The 15,944-nt window shown below is 44.9% G+C and overlaps 1 long non-coding RNA gene across 4 annotated transcripts; it reads left to right on the top strand.

Annotated features, from left to right (window-relative positions):
* The first annotated feature begins 10,943 nt into the window (after nucleotides 1-10,943).
* Nucleotides 10,944-15,944, top strand: LOC123151039 (uncharacterized). 4 transcript variants are annotated; one of them, XR_006475470.1, is made up of 9 exons: nucleotides 10,944-11,389; nucleotides 11,471-11,630; nucleotides 11,931-12,040; nucleotides 12,132-12,249; nucleotides 12,431-12,487; nucleotides 12,579-12,643; nucleotides 13,201-13,262; nucleotides 13,402-13,494; nucleotides 14,340-15,944. It is a non-coding gene; the product is annotated as an uncharacterized lncRNA (long non-coding RNA). The 4 variants fall into 4 exon arrangements; XR_006475469.1 differs by having other exon boundaries at nucleotides 11,471-12,040; nucleotides 14,340-14,955; nucleotides 15,420-15,944; XR_006475471.1 differs by having other exon boundaries at nucleotides 11,471-12,040; nucleotides 14,346-15,944.

The following is a 15,944-nucleotide window of genomic DNA, read 5'->3' as shown; positions in this document are numbered from 1 at the left end:
TCACTCCGATCTGGCAGAGTGGTGGTGGTCGCGATGGCGGTTTTGGCGGAGGTGGTGGTGGTTTTGGCGGAGGAGGTGGTGGTTTGGCGGAGGTGGTGGTGGTTTGGCGGAGGTGGTGGTTTTGGCGGAGGTGGTCTTGCTTGATGATTCCGTGCATGTGGCCATCGTGCCATGCCTTTCATATTCCTACTTTTATGATGTTTCATGTCTTGCACTACTTTTATGTTCATGAACTTCCGTCGGTGATGATCTTTAGATGATGTGATGAACTTGAGTATGTTTAGATGATGATGGTGAACTTGAGTATGTTTAGATGAACTTGAGTATGTTTACATGATGAATTGTCATATTTCTGCATAATTTCATATTGTTCTGTTTTGAAATGCTGTCAAATGAATTGGAAAAGAGAAAACAGGGGAAAAAACTATGCCTACGGCAAAGCCGTCGGCATATATACGCCCAGGAGTTACTAGGCTTGCCACGTGGCACATCTATGCCTATAGCAAAGCCGTAGGCATAGCTGAAAATCTATGCCGACGGCTTTGCCGTAGGCATAGCCCTGCTGCCAGGAGGAACCAGGAGATGACACGTGGCAGAGATATGCCTACGGCTTTGCTGTAGGCATAGCCCTGCCACCAGGAGTACCACGGGTTGCCACGTGGCAGAGGTATGCCGACGGCTTTGCCGTCGGCATAGCTCTGCGACGTGGCATTGCGTGATTCGTTAGCGCTTTTGACGACGCCATCCGTTGCCGTCAGACGAAAAACACTGCCGACGGCTATACTATGCCGACGGCTGACGTCAGGCCGTCGGCATAGGCCCCTATGCCGACGGCTATACTATGCCGACGGTCTGACAAGACTACGCTGACAACATCTACGCTGACGGGCCTATGCCGACGGCAACTGTTGGCATAGATCTATGCCGACGGCCACGGGCCGTAGGCATAGACCGCGAGTCCGGTAGTGCTGGGTGCTCCGGCCGGATTTATAGGCTGCATGCAAGAAACCGCGAAACCGGCGTGCAGAGAGGAGTGCTAGCTGATATGGTGGGAAGTGAGACCGTGGTTTTGAGACGAGCGGCGGGCGGGCGTGATGGCCGCAGCTGCGGCAGAACACAGGTGGCGCCGCCTCTTTGGTCCACATATAAAAACCATCCCACGTGACACGCCTCTGTTACTTTTTGGTGACCACTGCACTGCAACTGGATAAAGATTAGGCATCGAGATCGATCGGGGTTGGCAGGGATCGTTTTTTCTGTTCGTGCGTAGGTGCTGCCTCATAGGAGTTGGCAGGGAGCATGTGAGTGAGGGTGCCCTCCGTTTTGTCGGCGATCTGCCCCGGCGCTCCTTGTTTTCCGCCAACCCGGCCGCAATCCAATTCCGCGAGCGGTGTGCTGCAGATCCTTTGTTTGGCTGCCGTCGTTCCCCACTGTACAAAGCCAGTGGTTGATATGCACCTTTGAGCATTATACATGTGCGTCGATCACCTTGGTTGCCGGAAAATATAACGTTGATCACCTGTTCAAATGACGTAAAAGGTTTTCACTTAGCTAGCCCCGTCACCGCTCGCACCACCACCGTATATCTCCGGTCGTCACGAATCTCGATCTCACCCAGGTTTTGGCTACCAAATACCCAAAAAATACCAAAGGAGGACTAGAAATGCGGTTACCAAAAAATACTGATGGGATACCATTCAAAATTTACAAATGAATTTTAAATTCAAATTTATTTGAGCTACATATAACTATACACTGTACTCATTTTAGCTAGAAATTCCCTAGCATTGTAGTGGTTGTCTTTGCGCGCGTCGGTGAACACGGCCAGTCCTTAGAGCATCTCAAGCCGCGTCCTAGAAAAGCCTTCCCTAACGATTTTTTCGCGCCGGCATCGAAAAAACGGCCCAGTCGCGTCCCCAGGAATTCGATTTTCGCCGGCCTGGGCCGAAATCAGCGCCGGCGGACCCAGCCCGAACCCGGCGTGCTGGGGGGCGTTCGGTGGTGTCGGGCAAATCGTTTTTGGCGCGAAAGAGCCGCGGGCCCTCCTTGCCAGCGACTCGTCTCTCTTCTAGCCGCTTCGTCGTCCTCATCGTCTCGTTTCCTGCAGCGAATTAATGCCAAAGCTGCCGCGCGTTGCCGCACCGGTCAGCCTCCTCCATTGATGCCTCACGGGCGGCGCAGTGAAGATCGGACGACGCGCGTCCCTCGCCCGCCACGCGTGCACACGGCGGCCACGCGTACGCCCTGCGCCCCCGCATATATAAGCCGACCCCCAGCGGGCCGGAGACCCACAAACTCTCCACCGCCGACGCGCCGTTTCTCCCCCATTCCTTCCTCTCTTCCCGCCGTCCCCAGTTCAACCATGGCTGAGCGCTCCCCAGGTGACGGCGCGGCGGCGAACGGCTTCGGCCGCCGCCATCTTCATGAGGACGAAGCTCAGCTCCTCTACGAGGCCGAGTACCCGGTCCCGCCGGACATGCGGGGGCCCGGTTCATGGAGGATCAGCGTCGGCGGGGTCCCGGTACCACCACAGCCCACCGAGGCGGCGCGGCGTGCGGAGGTCGCGCGTATCCGCGCCTTTCTACCGCGGGCGGCGAGGGAAGGTCCACGGTACGTCCCCGACAGCCCGCTCTGGGAGCCCTACTTCCGCTACCGCCACACCGAGCAGCTCGAGGCCACCAACGGCATCGTGCCCTCCGGAAGGCTCAACTCCGAAGGCCGGCGCCGATGGTGGAGCGTGCCCAGCCGCACGCTTGAGGCCGTCCTCGAGTACATCGAGGGCGGCAACACGCCGAGGCTGTAGTACCCCGCTCCCCCGTCCATCTCTCGCTGGCGTGGGAGCTCGTGGACGCCGAGGCGCATGGACCCGGGGGTGTCCTCCTCCTCGCCGGCCGCTCGTCCGACTCTCCCTGCCTCCGCCCCGTCAAGCCGGAGCCCCAAGATACGCCTGTCAGCGCGCGCAACCGCAGCTCCAGTGTCCGCATCGATGACTCCGCCCCCACCTCTGGTCGCCTCGTCCTCGTCAGGCCGAAGCCGGAGCCCGGCCTCCCCGCGGAGTACGAGGAGATAGCCCGGCACGGTTTCTCCGACGAGGACGCCCTACGGTGGGCGCGGGACGACTACTTCCGCGACGAGATGGTCCGGCAACGCCGGGCCCTGGTGGAGATAGTGGGCGCGAGGACGAGCACAGTGTGGTGATCCTCGACAGCGGCGAGGACGAGGTCGCCCCCGGACCGTCCAACCCGCCGCGCCAACCTGGGGAGGGTTGCAGCAGGGACGACGGCCGTGGAGGAGGCGACGACGACGGCGGCGGCGACTACACACGGTTCTACAGCCTCCTCAGCATGTAGAGCTGCAAGGGCGGCGGACGGCGAGGAGTGGCGAGGGAGACGGCGGGCCTAGTAGCGTTTTTTTCTTTTTTTAAATACTTTAAATATGTATGAACTCGCCGAAGTTTCGATGAATTTGCGCTGTGTTTGTGCCAGAATTTATTTTTTGAAAAAAATGTGGGCGCCGCGACTGGGGGGCATCACGCCCCAGTACGCGGTTTGCGCCGGTGCGCCCCCAGGGGCGATTTTTAGCACCTCCTGAGGGCAACGGCTGGAGATGCTCTTAGCACTGAATTTTTAGAGCATCTACAACCGGACACCTTATATTGGCCTTGTATATCCGGGAAGACATTCAGTCACTGACTGCTCAAGAAATAGCAACCCAGCCGACTCCCTCAAATCAGTCTTATACGTCCGGGCCGACCGGCACTCCTCTTATCCAGCCCATATCTGGGATGGATATGGGAAGGCCTGGTTGTGTCCGCCATGTCGGATATGATAGATGGGACCCACCACAAATTTAATAAAATTGCCCAGGCCTAGCTAAACATACCCTTTTTATTCTCCTATCTTCTCCCTCGTCCGCGGCGGCACCTTTTGCGGTCTTATACAAAGTTGATCGCCAAATAATGTAAAGGTTTTTACTAGCTATCATTTAACTCACTATGCTCCTTGATTTTGGAGCCCTCCTACTGAATTGAAGTTTTAAACTCTAAATTTGATTTATGATTTTGATCAGGTCAACTATTTCTCAACAAACTCTTTCATTTGGTTGAGGTATTCTATTTTAGATTTGATTCATGATTTTTACTGGGTCAATAATTTCTCAAATTAATCGACGGCAACCAGCTTGTAAAAGCAGACTTGTCATATGTTGTGCGCCCTCTCACCATCTAAAGAAAGAAGCGCCCACATGTGACACTATGTCACCAATATAGTACATGAGGCTACCAAGGCAAGAAAGTTCCCCACATAAGTAATTTTTGTTTGAACTATAACATCTCCACATAAGTATTTGTTGATTAGCAGATAACACATAATCACACCGCCAACAAATCCCACTAAGAACCACATTAAAAAAACCTCCATCATCTTTCTCCCACGCCACGCCAAACCAAAAAATATCTTTGTGAAATCCAACAACAACAAAGCTAAGTGCGTCCAACCCTTCTTGTAGGGATGAAATCGCAAAAGAAAGTTATGCAGCAAGGATAACTTCTATGGGAACCGAGTAAAAAAAACTTCTATGGGAACGGCTCATCTTCCACAGATAAACAATTAGCGCCAATCAGTTAAAATAAAATTTGGTAATGTTAGTGGTCATTGAAGTAGATTTTACCCTAATTGTTTTTGGCCTACATCCGAACCAAAGTTAATTTGAAGTCATAATTGGACTAATGTTGTTCAAATCCAAAGAATTTTAGACAAACTGATTCTATATTAAATTCTAAATCTTATAAATTTCAGATATTTTGGTGAGATTTGACATAATTTTGGTGTTGTGCAAATATTTACACTAATTTATTATAAAGTTCAGTAAACTAAATTGTGATCACTTTCGCACCAATGGCATCGTGTTCATGACAAAAAAAGATATATACATCAAGTGTCCATGTCTACCATTCACTTAAATGTATGTATAAGAGCATCTCTAGCAGACCCCGCATCCCGCCGGCCCACAAAACGCGTTTGCAGTTCATGGAAAAAAAACTTTGCGGGTCGGCGCGAACAGCCATAGAGGCAGACCCCCCCCCCCCCAAACGGACCCGTATAAAAGGATATTCGTGGAATATACTTTTTTACGGATTCTGCTCGGGCACCGCTGCGTCGACCTGCAAACTAAAGATGTCCAATTCTTGAATTTGTCATAAGTTCCCACAAATAAGTTCAAATTCAAACAATGTAACACAGTCTCGGCAGTTGCACTAGGACCCAATGATGACAATAGGGAAAATAATTCAAGTACATCACTACGAGACTCTCCTCAATGATAACCTAAGTGCCCTCATTTTTTGCATTTATGTTGCAATGTGGCATCATTATTTTCATTCAATAGTTTATACCAATAGTCAATCTAGTTACACGTTGTGAATAATACCAATGGAAGGGTCAGGTGATCTTATATGTATTCGAACCACCGCTATAGTGAACGACAACAAGTCATGAGCTATCGCAAATGGCGAAAAGCAAAGCAAATTGCCATGACCGAAGACGCATACCTTCCGGCCATTTCGTCAAACACCTCGATCGCGGTGGGAGCAGCACCAAGCGGCATCGCCGGGGAACCTCTTTCCGGGGCGGAGGGAGTGGATGAAGGAGGTAGCTTCTTTGTAGCCGGAATCCTCTTTCTCATTACACCGGCCGGGATCGCACAGCGGCGTTCACTACTAGGAAAAACCTTATACACAGAGGTATATCAGTAGCGCTAGTCAAAACTAAGCGCTACTACTAAGTAGCAGTAGCGCTTGTCACAAAAGCACGCTACAACTATAGTTGTAGAAGTAGCACGTCTGCACAAAAAAGCGCTACTACTATAATTCCCACACTGTTGCCGGTAGGCTAGGACTAGTAGTAGCGAGCCTGCTGGAAACACGCTACTGCTAAGTGCCTTGTAGCAGCGCGTTTTTGTTGTAGAGCGCTACTGCTAAGAAAAAAAATAAGTAGAAAAGTAAATGAAAATGAAAGTAATAGAAAAAGGAGAAATGAAAAAAAGAAAAAAATAATAATAATGGAGAAAGGCATAGCAGTAGCGCTTGTTCTCACAAGGCGCTATAGCTACATTAGTAGTAGCGCGTTTCGTTATCCAATGCTATAGCTAAGTTCCTTAAATAAAAGGAAAAGAAAAAGAAAAAGAAATAGCTACTTCATGTAGCAGTAGCACGTTTTGGAGGAAATCGCTATAGCTAACTTAGCAGTAGCGCTTTTTCAGACCAGCACTCACTAGTAGAAAAAGGGTCATTTGTCCCGGTTCATAAGGCTCATCTGACCCGGTTGCGGAACCGGGACTAAAGGGTCGTTACTAATGCCCTTGGCCTTTAGTCCCGGTTCTTATACGAACCGGGACAGATGGGCCTCCACGTGGCCGCTATGGTGAGCCCACGCAGGAGGGCCTTTAGTCCCGGTTGGTGGCACCAACCAGGACCAATCGGCATCCACGCGTCAGCTATTCAGGGGCTAGGGTTTTTGTTTTTTTCTGAAAGGGGGGTGGATTTGGGGTTTTGTATGGTTAATTAAGGTGTTTCATATATTGTGTTAGGTAGCTAATTAATTAATAGAGAGAAGTGTCCTCTCTTATCTCCGTGCTTGATCGACGCTACGTACTATACGTATAGAGAGGCCCTCGACACGCTAGCTAGTAAGAAAATGAAGAAAACCATTAAGTACAGAAGTTCGTCATGCATACCGAGAGAAGTGATCGACCTCTCCTTCTCCGAGAGATTGGTCGAACAACAAGTTTTCGTATTATCTATCTGACGCTACTGGCTACATACATATACAATATGTAAGATCTGTTACAATCCCCTAGCATCTGAAATCAAGTTCCACATGGTATTCTCCGGCTTTATTGATAACGTGGTCAAGAAAGAATCCCGCTAATTCCTCTTGAATTGCTTTCATGCGATCTTCTGGTAGGAGTTCATTCTGCATCTCCCACGTCTAATTTGAAGAAGGGGGTTAATACATATATATGAATGAAACTCAACAGAAATGATGGTGTAATAAAATGAAATTGTGAATATTATTGTTTACACACATCAAATTGTCTTTTAGAGTAACCCCGCTTATCTTTGCAAGTCGCATTGTAGATGAACTCGCACACGTAGTATCCACAGAAATCATTCCCTTGTTCCTGCCACAAGCACTTTACGAGAAATAGAGGTCAATCAAACTGATAATGAAGCATTATAAATGGCATTGATGAAAGTAGCTAGAATCAACGGGATCGAGATGCGCGGAACTAGCTAGCTAGTACTACTTACTTTTGGGTATGTCCATCGTAGCTCCCCCGGCAGTCCTGGAGCTTGTGCGATGAATACTTTCCAAACCCTGCGAGACAAAGAAAACAATTACTTGATATCAAGAAATGAACAAAAAGTTGCCGATATGGTGCGATAATGATCAATTGAACTTACTTCTCGAGCATTTTAGTCATGTCTGCATAGGTCTCGGGAGATTTTCGTCTCGAGTCTAAGACGGTTACTAGTCCCTGCTCAAGCTTAATCTCTAGGAGAATATAGTGAAAGTTGTGCACGCATGCATAACTCATCAATTACATTACTATAACCTCGCTCGAGTAATAAGGGAAACCGAATATGCACAAGACAGTAACACTCACTCGAAGTTGTAAGGAAAGAGTATTTTATCTTTGTTTTGATTTACTATCAATGATTTGAGCAAGTTGGCCTCAACATCATCGGCGTTCTTTTCAACCCAATATCATACATTTCTGCTTTTCTGCACTTGACGATCTTCAATCTACATAATATAGTGAGGATAATCATATATACATGCAATGAAAGAGCTGACCTATATATTAACACCTTATGCTAGCGACTGACTCTTGTGTGGACCACACCTTTGTGGAAGGCACCCTCACATTGATTGATCAAGATCTTCGCGTGGCAACTTCCACGGAATTGTCTCCATCAGGAATAGAGGTTGTCAAGCGGAATGTTCCTGGCAATGGTTTATGCGTCTTTTGTGGTGTCCTAGAGACTAGGACCCATATATTTTTCGCTTGCCTGGCTGGCAAATTTCTTTGGTACTTTGTACGTGAGGCTCTAGGGCCTAATTGGAAGTCTAGACTTGTTTGGGGTTGTCAAAATTTGTTCCAGCCAGACTAGGAGGAGAAGTCTCCTCTTTGGATTAGGGGGTGCACACCACGTCGTCCCGCAGTTCTGTGTCGAGCCGACGACCCACCAACAACTGAAGAATGGACCATGCATGCACTGGTCCTCGACGTCATTAAGATGGAGTTCTCCAAACTTTGGCATACACTTCGAGCTGTATTTGAATGATTGGCATGTTTATCACCAGATTGTAACCAACCATGTGTAAACCCTAGATAACCTCGATGCCTATTTAAGCAGAGGGGCTTAGTCTGTAGAGGCAGAATTTCAAGGTCTAGCTCTTGGAACTCATTCATACAATCTTGAGGTAGATCATACTTTACTTTGTACCCCATCCACAGTCAATATAACAAGAGAAGGACGTAGGGTTTTACCTCCTTGAGAGGGCCCGAAACTGGGTAAAATATCGTGTCCCCATTCTTCCTATTACCATCGTTCCAAGACCACCAGCTCGAGACCCCCTACCCGAGATCCACTGGTTTTAGCACCGACACCCTCCACTTCTAATATTTTTGTATCGTGCCCTCTACTTCTATTATGTATTTTGAATGCAACGAAAGGCATGTTTAATACTCCCTCCATTCCACAGTGTAGTGCGCGCGTTTCCCGAAATCTAAATTTGACCATAAATTTAGCCAACGAGACCGATTGCGGCGGGAGCAAAAATTATAACACTGAATTCGTATCGAAATACCAATTCCCGGAAAGAGCGGGTGCACTACATTGTGGAATGGAGGAAGTATAGAGTGAATAGGCCGATTTGATCATTTTGCTTTTTTCCTCACCTACGTATTGTTTTGGTCCTAACTATCAAGTCATCGTTGCCAGTGTTTTTGTGTGCGTGTGTGTGTGGGCGCGCATGCGTTGGTGTTGGCTATGTGCATCCTAACTATCAACAGGCCGAATGTATGCTCATTGTGTTTGTATCATCTTGATATCTTATTTTGAGTCAATAAATTCAACTCTTTATAGAAAAATGTGTGGTCTCCTGAAGCCATAAACTGCCGTTTGCCAGGAACGCCCTGTTGCACAGGGGGGGGGGGGGGGGGGGGGGGGGGGCGCCGACTAGGCCGTGCACTTCGAATACGAGTGTGAAAAAACTCAAAAAAGGTAGCTCGGTGGTAACCACTGCGATAGAACTGGCTTGTTGACTGAAATACAACCTTAATCTAAAAGAAACTAACTACGGTTCTGGGCTTAACACTATTTGACAAAATCCCGATATTTTCCCCAGTTTTTTAAACATACGAAGTTTTCACAAACGAAAACAAAATTGATGAAAATGAACAAATTTTCAATTTACCAAACGCTTTTTGAAAACATGAAGGTTTTGGAATTTGTGAACAATTTTTTAAAGCATGAATATTTTTTGAATCTTGAAAACAAAGTTCGAAATGGAGAACAAATTTCGAAGCGTGAACAATTTTCTATAGCACGAACATTTTTTGAATTTTGAGAACAGATTTTGAAACGGAGAACAAATTTGAAAAATTCCGAAAAATTTTGGAAGCGTGAATTTGTTTCGAATACATGAACAAAAAATATAACTTTTTGTGTAATGACAACTGTTTTTGAATTTTGAGAACATTTTTCTGAATTTTGAGAACATTTTTTCGAAAACTGAACATTTTTTAAAAACGGAACTTTTTTGTGTAATGAGAACAGTTTTTAAATTTTGAGAACATTTTTTGAAAACATTGGAATTTGTGAACAATTTTTACAGCATGAACGTTTTTTGAATCTCGACAACAAATTTTGAAATGGATAACAAATTTAGAAGCGCGAACTATTTTTTAAAGCACGAACATTTTTAGAATCTTGAGAACAAATTTTGAAACGGAGAACAATTTTGAAAAACCCCGAACAAATTTGAAAGCGTGATTTTTTTAATACGTGAACAAAAAAATCAAATCTGGTACATTCTCTGAATTGTTTTGAATACGTGAACTTTTTTGTGTAATGAGAAAAAAATTTCAATTTTGAGAACATTTTTTGGAAAATGCACATTTTTTCTAAACACGAACACAACTTGAATCTTTTGAAAAAAGTTTGAAAAAAAGAGAAGAAAATGAAAAGAAATAAAAACCGATGAAAGCAAATTTGTTGAAAAGAGAAATTAACTCAAAAATGAAAACTGAAAGAAAGGAAAAAAAGTAAGGAAAAGAAAAGGAAAAAGAACCAGAAAAAATAAGAAAAGAACAGAAAGAGTAAAAAAGGAAAAAGGAAAAGGAAAAAATAAAAAACGTTTCCGGAACCTTCTAAATAGTTCCCAAAACCAGTAACAACCGGCTGGAAACGCTCTAGAAGGTTCCCGAAACCGGAACCTGTACGGACGCTACGGATGGGCCGGCCCAAATCGCTCGCTAGTCGGTTCCGTGTGTGATTCGTCGATAGTTTGACGCATTATGCGTGAAATAGGTTTTTCCCCATTTGCCAACCTATCATACTAAGAATTGAACATATAAACCCTGGTAGACTACCCGCATAACTGGGGCCTCGCTCGCGCTCGCACTTTTGACCGCCCGATCGAACTTCCACAGTAATTTTTTGGCTGCTGGCATCTGGTCAACCGTTCGCTTTTTTTTCACTTTTGCGCCTGCTTCAGAAGAGAATGACAAATGGGGCTTGTAGCCGTGGGGTCGCAAGATCAACGTGAGTTTTCTTCAGATTTTGGTACGTGAAGTCTGGGTCGCGTGGTCGCCAATCGCAATCCGGGTAAAAGGAACCCTAGACCCACGAGCCAATCCCGCTTTCGGCAGCTACTTCCCTCGCTTCCTCCGCAGCCGCCTCCCCTGCTCCCTCCGGAGCGAGCCAATCTCGCAGCCGCTTCCTTGCTTCCTCCGCAGCCGCCTTCCCCGCTCCCTCCGCACCTCGTCCCCTGAGCCCGTTCCCCTCCTTCTCTGCTCTCCACTATGTCTATGCCGCCTCCTCCTCTCTCACTTTTCTCTCCGGTGGCGGTGCCAAAAGAAGGCGCACATGAGCGGTGGATCCGTGCCGGAGAAGAGCTGCGGGGACTGCGCTTCGGTCGCGGTGGGTGCAGCGGCGGGGAAGACGAACTAGGTCCGTCGCCCATCTTCAACTCCTCGCCGCGTCCTTGCTGCCTCCATGGCCAAGCGCACATATTTTTTTTCTGTCCCTCCATGGCGCTCGCTGCCGGCGGCATCTCGAGGAACATGTGACCTCCATGGTGCTAGCTGCCGCTCTGAATAGGTGAGCCCCCTCTCTCTTTTCCCACTTACCCTACCTTTTTCTCTACCTGCAGCTGCTCATCCTCCAATCTCTTCCATTCAGACAGGCTGGACGCAACGCACACGGTCTAGGAAGGCCACGGCATGACTGTGTGATGCAGTGAGGGCAACAACGACAACGGAGGAATCTATCCTCGTCTAGCTCCCACCCAGGCGGAGAGTTCGAGGACATCTCCCAGTTACCACGGGAGAGTCGAGCACATGTCAGCTCTTTCTTTTCCTTTCCTTATGTTCCCATGATGACCTGGGATTACCTGCAATTACTCAAGTGATTAGTTATGACCTGTAGTATCTGGACCTTATTTGGTTTGGTCCATTTAGCATTGATCATCCATTTTTCTAAATTTATTGGTATTTTTAGTATGCAATTTGCTTGCTTGGTTTAGTCGCTTGTAATTAGTGTACATGCATGTAACTTGTCCCTGTTAGCTTTTGTTTTTGCAGGTTACCGGTTGATTTTTTGTGTTCAAACTATTTTTGTGTTCTTTTATTATCAATTGTAGGTGCTGCTTCTATCTTCTGGAAGTTAACTGCATTTTTCCTTCTAAAGTCCTCAGACCAGGCTGTCATTGACAAAGAAAGGAGAGGAGACTACTTGGGGAAAACCGTCCAGGTTTGTCGTCAGTATATAGTGTAGCTGGAGCATTCATGGGAAAAACATACATGACAAAGATTACTGGGTGTTAATTTATCTTCCTTTTCAGGTTGTGCCACATAACACAGATGAAACTTAGGATTGGATCGAACGCGTGGCAATAAAGCCGGTTGACGGTAAAGAAGGGCCTCCTGATGTTTGTGTGATAGAACTCGGTGGAACTATAGGTAAACAAAATAATTTCATATGTAGCACAGCTTGCAATGCCGCATGCTTGAAGCATACCATGTGAAATTGCGTAGTTTAGCCTATTTTCCTTCTGTTGTTCCCATAGCTGTGTAAGCCTGCCCAGTGCAGGGACAAAATCTTTTCTCACCGCGCATAATGACAGTGGCACTCTTGATGCAGGCGATATTAAATCAATGCCTTTTATTGAAGCATTAGGTCAATTTTCATACCGTGTAGGTCAGTAAAGATCAGCTCTTCCCTGAATGTCTATATATATTTTGGTATTTGCTCGCTTTTACACATTTAGCTTCCTTATTCTGAGTTGTAGGACCTGGAAATTTCTGCCTGGTCCATGTCAGCCTTGTTCCAGTACTAAATGTAGTTGGTGAGCAGGTATGTTTTACTCATTTGCAATGAGCTAAGATAATGAGAAGTTGCTGCAATGCTTGCAGTTCTATTGAGGTCCATGTCATGTAGTATTACTATATGCCAAATAGGCACTTTTTGCAAAGAAATATAAGTACGTACCTGAAAAACCATTTTTCTGAATGATATGAACTACGAAAGTGTAATTGTACTTTGTAGTAGTTTCTGCTGAGATGCAATTTGGCTTAGGCAAAGTGGCACCTTGTTATTATAGCAAAATGGAAGGAGGTTACAAACATAGAAAATATTGAATTATTGACGGATCTCTCAAAACAGTCTCAGCTGGTTGTAGGTTGTTTGGTGAGGTTGGTCGTGTTTTTCTCTGTTTTCTTTTATGGCCTTGTCATTGGCGGGTGTGGTGCTCATTACAAATATTTGTAGACCTTGGCTGCTCACGCTTCTTTGGTGCTTTCTACTCAATGAAATGACACGCTTCGGGATGTGTTTGAGAAAAAAAACAGTTATCTGAGTTTATTGCATTCGATATTTTCTTGCAAATCATGATCTATCTTCCATTTATGCAGAAAACTAAGCCTACTTAAGGTAATCCCTCGGCCAAAACAAATTGGAGGGGAAGATCGTCAAGGTTAGCGACCCAGTTTGTTCAGATATATTATTGCCTACTTAAGATGTCGGTGCCGTCGCCTTCCATAGCCATGACCTTGTTTGTTTAGATATATTATTGCCTACTTAAGATGAAGCCAGTCACAGTTCTCATTACACAGGATGATTTTTGTCATGTGTCATGCTTCAAGAAAAGCAGGCTGGACTTACATCTATTTGGAATATTTAGATGGCCAAGGTCCAAGAGTATCAAGGTGCTTCTAACTGATCTCACTCTTCTTATTTGTGGCTGCCAATTTCCGTGTTTCGAAAGGAAAAAAATGCACTGCTGCTTCATGTGAATGTTGGTTTGGACATGATACAATAGTTTGTGCATCGTGTATCCCTATATGCCCAATGGTTTTTTATCTAAGGCTTATACTGTGTACTAAAATAATCCTATTTTCTTTGAAAGGTGGGTTTTTGTTGGAAATACGTCAAACCTTTACCTTTTGATTTTTGTTTCTTTCAGTTTCATTTTATGCCACTTTCAGGTTAAAGTAGAAAATATACATGGTTCTCAATGCTTTATGCTTTGGTTATTTGGAGTTACACTCAAACTAATGCCGGCCTCCATTTGTCCAATCCAAAGAAAATCTATGTGCATGTCTAATATATTAGGCGCGAGTAAGCAAACTTTTATACTGGCATGTGGAACTGTTACTTGGTCCATGTTTAGCACTTGGCAGATCAACCTGGAATGTGAACCCTGCATAAATAGCAAGGCATGATGATTAGTAAATTGTGTTAATACTCAGTACTTTTCTTCCAACTAAAATATAGGTCCAGTTCAGATATTAGTTACATTATGTCTTCTTCAATTTAGTGCATTTGTTTTTTTGGTGCCCTCTTTCTGGGTTGAAAATATGTAAATTGATGCATCCTGTGTAGCTTGTCACTCTGTTTCTACTTGGCAAGGTCTGCAATAGATTATATATGCATTACATGGTCTGCTTCTTTTGCCTGCGTCAACACATGTATGTTGTTCGTATTGTCTTTTCATGCTTTTTATTCAGGGACCCCCCACCCTCTTAATTCATTTGTATTCTTTCCTTCTTAGTTGCAGTGTTGCAAGGTATACCCTGCCTTGGAGAAAGGCATTCTGTGGTCTGCTTCGACAGGTTACATGTAGTTTTCCCACTGCTTCTCCTAATTATGCCCAATGCCAAAACCAGACAGAAAAGAGTGGGCACTATTAGTTTTACTTTCTTATCTGCTATCATATTTTATTCTTTACAGAGCATCAAATCTGAGATCAATCCAATTTTGACACCCATTAATGATGAATTCATGTTATGATTTACAAAATATAAAATCTAAAATGACATATGGTTTTAGAAAGTTGGGTGGGTTGAAAGAACCAAACCGTTTCAAGTTACACGTCTTCTCTGTCGTGGGCTAAAGGCTCTATATGTTTGCCTCGATGAATTTTCGAAAGAAAATACAGTATGCCTTTATTTACCATGGATTGATGGAGCTCACGTGTGTTTTCATTGGTTTTTTAAATGATTTCTTAAGCGGCCTTTTATGATTGCGCACTATTTGATTTAATTGGGCGTGAAGGGTAGCTCTTTTGAGTGCATGTTTGGAATATGCAGTATGGTGAATGGTGCCGGAAATAACTCTATCCTGGCAAGATGTGAGTCCCCGCTGTCCAGTCACTATACAACAATGAGGTGGTGTTGGAAACTATGAATTTAGCTTTCTCTTAATTTTCTAATTATAGAGGTGCATTTAATTTGGAGCCTCGATGATGTCTATATCTAAAAGTTGTTTTTGTGTGTATTATGATCCCCCGTCAGAACAAGAATAGTATACATTTACTGTTTTCGACCATAACTCATTGAGTGAAATTGCAAGCATTCACAACTGTTCACCAGTTAGAATTTCAAAGAGGGTTTTATATAGGCCCTATTTTCATTTTGATCTGTCCATGACATCCTTGCATTAATATTGTATGATATTGATTATTCATTTTCAGATGTTCTACTCAGTGTAATGCTACATGTATGTGCTTATTAGGTCATCCTACTATTTGTAATACAATTCACATTGCATTATATTTCCATTTACATCTCTCTACTTATTCACTAATAACATTGCTTCTAACTGGCTTCTTACGTCATTGGCGCAACCGCAGTTATCTACACGCCACCTGTCGCATCATGCTAGGAACCCACAAGAGAGCTACAATAACAACCAACTGGTCTAAGTTTTGCCGCCTTGCAAAAATCCATGAAGGAGACATCCGTGCCTTTCGTTTCAAGGTCACCACAAAGTAGCGTCTGGTTCTCATTGTGCATTGCCTTTAGATAAACTATCGACAACAATGAAAGTCGTATCTAAATATCATCTAGCATTCTAAGGACTGCTAATCAAGCTCTATGATACGATGAAACCTTCCTCTGTTTTTCGACGATGCTATTTGTTGCTTTTGAACAACTACCACCTATGATTTTAACTATATAACCTCTGTTGTTGTTCCTCATCAATCTATTAATATACATAATGCCACCCTTATCTATAATTATCTGTTTTTACTACTTTCTCTGTTTCAAACATTGAGTACTCACCAGCAACAACGAATGTGCTAAGCAAGGAAGAGGCATGCCCTACTTGGCAGCGTCCACCTTCCACTCAAAGGGATATAGCACTATCATTTAGC

This window comes from Triticum aestivum, chromosome 7A (assembly GCF_018294505.1).
Source record: "Triticum aestivum cultivar Chinese Spring chromosome 7A, IWGSC CS RefSeq v2.1, whole genome shotgun sequence".
NCBI lineage: Eukaryota > Viridiplantae > Streptophyta > Magnoliopsida > Poales > Poaceae > Triticum > Triticum aestivum.
This window is presented reverse-complemented; position numbering and strand designations above follow the sequence as displayed.